The sequence below is a fragment of the Haliotis rufescens genome, unplaced genomic scaffold, assembly GCF_023055435.1.
Source record: "Haliotis rufescens isolate VD_foot unplaced genomic scaffold, xgHalRufe1.0.p SCAF_3, whole genome shotgun sequence".
NCBI classification, from domain to species: domain Eukaryota; kingdom Metazoa; phylum Mollusca; class Gastropoda; order Lepetellida; family Haliotidae; genus Haliotis; species Haliotis rufescens.
In genome coordinates this window covers 49,827,421-49,832,650 of record NW_025964001.1, presented here as the reverse complement: position 1 = coordinate 49,832,650, position 5,230 = coordinate 49,827,421, and the positions used below count along the sequence as shown (strand labels likewise).

At 43.3% G+C, this 5,230-nt stretch overlaps 1 protein-coding gene across 3 annotated transcripts in view; it reads left to right on the top strand.

The window, feature by feature from the left end:
* The window catches only part of LOC124117816 (protein YIPF4-like), a 115,251-nt gene that overhangs the window by 702 nt on the left and 109,319 nt on the right, over positions 1–5,230 (top strand). The window lies entirely within an intron of this gene.

Here is a 5,230-nt window from a genome sequence, read left to right as displayed (position 1 = left end):
TGTGCATAGTCAAATCAAAATCGTGCAACCGCCATTTTGATTGAAACAAATGCAAGTCATACGAGAGGTGGAATCTGATTGGTCCATAGGAGAGGCATAGAAGGGACATAACTTGTTATATTACTTGCCCGTGAAGAGATCACCCGTTTAATAAACATACAGCTGTATTACACATTGTGTAATACCAAAACGCGTGGTACTTATGTACTCTGGGAACACGTTTCACGAATAAATATTGAAAGCTCTCAACATCCCTTGGCTTATTCAATGACATTGCGTGTGGAGTTGATAGATCACTGAGAGGAGCTTATGCACACTCGATGACCCCAGCAACCTTGTTGCTAGGCTGACGTCACATGGCATTGTTTCGCCGATGGGTCTTGCAACAAAATTCCACAAATTACATCATCGGGTATTGTGACGTTATTGTAAACTTTGAGGTACAAGGCCAATTCCACAAGGCGATCGTATTGTAGCGCAACGACAGTCGTTAGTCTAAGTTAAAGCGTGTGAGTTGCGATAGTCTTAGCCCTACGATAATTTTGTGAATTCTAAAGGTGGACCGTTGTATGGTATTAAATTCATACCTTTCAACTTTTGACGTGTTTGAAGTATTATTCTCTTAAACTCAATTGGACTATGCCATGGATCGTGTAGGTGTCAGCCTATTCATACTCAACAGTATAATTCTAAAAACGTTATAAATGGCAAGTAATAAATAAAATAATAAACTCGCTCCCGTGTAAAACCAATTTTATGAAACTCGTGAATAGTTGTGGTATTCCAACTACTCACTTGTTTCATAAAATTGGTATTACACGGGAGCTCGTTTAGTATTCTATATATAGCCACTGGTGGCGCTACGATCGAGTCCAGGAATTCCAGTCTTGTTCAGCAAGGGTGGAAACTGGTCTTTTAAAGTCAGTTAACTCTCTTGCCTAGGGAAGATGCGCACTGTGATGATGTCGCGGTTTTAAAAACGTATACATTTTATCAAAAGTGTTACAACGTTCTTATTTATCTACACAGTGTAATTCAATTGTAGTGAGTGAGTGAGTGAGTAGGGTTTAACGCTGCTTTTAACATTATTCCAGTCATATCGCGGCGTGTCAGCTTAATGTGGGAGGAAAGCCCGGAGTGATGCAGGTTTCAGACGTTTACCACCTCAGTGAAACCCACGAGCACGGGTATGGTGCTGACAAACCTAGAAACATAATTGGGGCGAACCGGGATTCGAACCCACAATCATAGGTTTCTTGCGTGCCCAAGGGACGCAAACCCTGCACAGCGAATCGCGGCGCCTTAGACGACTGGGCCACCCGTGCCCCCATAATTCAATTGTAACTCGAGTTGATTGTCTTTCCAACAGTAACTAAATGCAACATATCCAAAAAATCTATGCACTGCCTAGCCATCGATCAAAGGGCTGGTGTATTGTAAGTTTCCTACTATTCTTCATTAATCGTAATATGGAAGCACCCACATGTGGCAAGTAAAGTCAAGTAAGTGCCCTTGTTCGAAATTAAATGTCCAATAATCCATATCATTGGAAAGTACATATCCTAACGGTGATAGACATATGACATTTATTTCGAATTTCACGTTCATTGAGTATTTCCCGTGATTTATAGTTACAGATAAAAATATCCCAATGAAATTGTCAGTATTTTTGACGTCAAAGTATAGTTGACAGAAGTGGTAGTGATTAGTTCATACTCTGACTGTTTCAAAGATTATGTTACAATACGAATGACCGTTTTGGAATGTATATCTTGAAGAAATCCTGATTACGTCCATGTAGGTTTTAGGGTCCATGCTCTTTCATTTGTGATAAAAACATCTTTGGGGTAATTGACTGTCATAACACGGAGTAATAACACAACCCAAATATGGATTAAGAATACATTTATAAAATATAGTTGAGAATTATACTGATAATGACGTAACTTATGTACTCACCCCCATTCAGCTATCTTCCACTATCACCCTTCACACACTTCACACACTTCACACTCTTCACACACACTTTGTTACTCTAACACACACTTTCCAAATATACTAGCCACATAAAGAAACTGTGCACGGAGAAAATATATTCTGGATTGAAATACAACACAGCAAGAACAAAATGATGCAGACGCTGTAGCAGCTGAATGATCGGACCATAAGAAAATGTCAACGGGACCTGAACAACATCTGCTACGATGACGTCAGAAGATCAAAATGGAGTAGGGGGTCAAACGACAAAGTCACAAAGTCAATAACGGGTATGACCACCCTGTGCGTGAATCACAGCAGTGCATCGGCGACGCATGGAGTCCACCAAATGGGCATGGAAGGCCTGGGGAGTGGCCTGCCATATCCTCCTCAAATCCTGTGCCAAGTCACGGACGTTATCTGGAGGATGTGGAAGACGACGCAGACGGCGCTCCATTTCATCCCACACATGCTCTATTGGGGAGAGATCTGGAGAAATTGCAGGCCATGGCAGTAACATGACACTGTTATGGTGAAGGAAATCCATTGCGACCCTAGCCGTGTGAGGACGAGCGTTGTCCTGTTGAAATGTCAATCCCGGGCCATGACGTTGCAGGAAAGGAATGACCACATGCCTCAGAATCTGATCTCTGTAGCCAACACCGGTGAGATTGCCCTGAACAACCACCAAAGGGGTTCCTTGCCGTGCTGTTATCCCACCCCAAATCATCACAGAGCCACCTCCAAAACGATTCCTCTCCACAATACAGTTGCGTGCATAACGTTCTCCCAAACGCCGGTAGACACGTTGGCGCCCGTCACTGTGGGAAATGTTGAACCTCGATTCATCTGTAAAGACAACATTTCTCCACCATATTCGAGGTTGGCGAACATGATTTCGACACCATCTTAGACGGTTGACTCGATGACGGTGTGTCAGGATGGGACGTATCGCAGGGTGTCGTGGTCGAATCCCGTACTGACGTAAACGATTCCTGACAGTGTTGGGATGGATACGGTGCTGTCCAGGAATTGTCTGGGACGTCGTTACTGCCGTTTGGAACCTGTGTCGGAGATGTGTAACTCGAATCCATCTGTCCTGTCTTGGCGTCGCTACTCGGGGACGTCCTGAACGTGGGTGGCCGGCAACGTCATTTGTGTTCTGATAACGCCTCACCAATGCCGATATCGTGTTACGATGGCATTGGAAATGTGTTGCCACCTGTTGTTGCCTCATTCCCGCCCGGATCATTTCAATGGCTTCATGACGCTGTGCAGCTGTCAATTTTGGCATTATTTGCTTGTGATATGCTTGTGTCTGGGCCTGAGAAGTTTTGAATTTTTGAATGACCACAGATCATGCTTTCCAAAGTGACAGCGAATTTTGAGTTGCACATGCTGTGTACAGCTGCACAGGATGCACGTGCAGTATCACATTGCACATCCATAGGCCCCCATCAATGACGTCATATCGCATGGCACGTGCATGAGCGTTTGAATTTCTCCAATAATTGCTGTGTTCAAACCTATCTTTCATATATGGACGGTGTGCCCTTATATCTATATTTTCTCCATGCACAGTTTCTTTATGTGGCTAGTATACTTAAGGTTACTCTACCCCACAAACAAATACACAAAAATTGCACTAATACTCTATCTCCTAAATCCCAACCAATGCATCAATGTATCATTGCATCAATATCAGAACATAAATATATCACAACATCAATACCTCAATACATCAACATCTTAAGGCATCAATGCTTCAATACAACCATGTCAACAATCTATTTTCTCTCATGTACACATTAGGTACACAATATATATACAAAGTCATTTTCTCCATGTCTCCTTCCACCATCACCACACTGTACACTTAACATAGTTCATGGTCACATGAGCCTCACACAGGTCTTATTCCATCCAGATGTAACCATCTTCATATACTCAACAACAAAAGTTCCTGTGACACCAATATTTTAGTGTATTGTTCAAACAAGTGAAGTTTGGTTTTCAATATTGTAGTACATGTATGGAATCAAGTCACAAAAATGCAAAAGTTGACTTTTATGCAAGCCCCATGCATTTCACTACCCAAGAATGGGTATAAAAACGTGTGTTAACGGGATTCCATATGCATTGTTTAGCATCGTGCTGACAACAACCACTCAGAAAAACAACAAATTTACGCAATTATCCAACATTACGAAATGCCACGCCTGTCCGAAAATGAACGTCTGCAAGCCATTGGTATGCTTGAAGCAGGATTGAGTCAACGTGATGTTGCAGGACAACTTAACATCCACAGAAACACCATTTGGTGTTTATGGCAACGTTGGCAACAGACGAATGCAGTCAGAGACCATCCTCTGAGTGGCAGGCCACACGTAACCACTAATTGACAACTGAATTAGAACAACTTACCTTCGAAATCGATTCCAACCAGCAACAGTGACTGCAAGAAGCATCCCTGGCCTTCGACGAATATCTTCACAAACCATACGTCGTTGCCTCAGATGTGCAGGGATTTTCGCCAGGTGTCCCATTTTGACAGGAAACCACCGTCAAGCACGTCTACAGTGGTGCAGACAGAGTCTACGCTGGACGGCCATGCACTGGGGACAAGTTCTATTCACTGCCGAGTCTCGTTTTCACCTCAGCCACAGCGATGGATGGATTCGAGTGTACCGATGTCGAGGTGAACGTAACGTCAATCATTGTGTCATGGAGCAAGACAGAGGACCCGTTTGATAGTGGTAGAGGGAAATCTCAATGGACAGTGCTACCGCAACAAGATCATCAGCCCTGTTGTTCTACCATTTTTGCGTCGTCATGGCCAAGGCATTTCAACATGACAACACCCGGCCTCATATTGTTTGACTTGTTCAGGATTCTCTTCATCCAAACAACGTGAATGTCATCCATTGGCCAGCTCGCTCCCCTGATTCTCTCACCAATCGAGCACATGTGGGTTGAGATGGATCGGCGCCTTCAACCTCAACCACGTGTTCCACAGACACTCCAGGAACTTCAAAACATGCTCCAGCAGATATGGACAGATATCCCACAGGACTTTGTGCGATGCCTGGTCCATTCCATGAGACAAAGATGTGTTGCTTGCATCGCAACCAGAGGTGGACACACACGCTATTGATTTGTAAATTGACATTTTGGCATGTTCATGTTTTTTATGAAATCACACATTTTCTGAAGTCAGTATGGCAAATTAAACCATTTGAACACTTACAGAAGT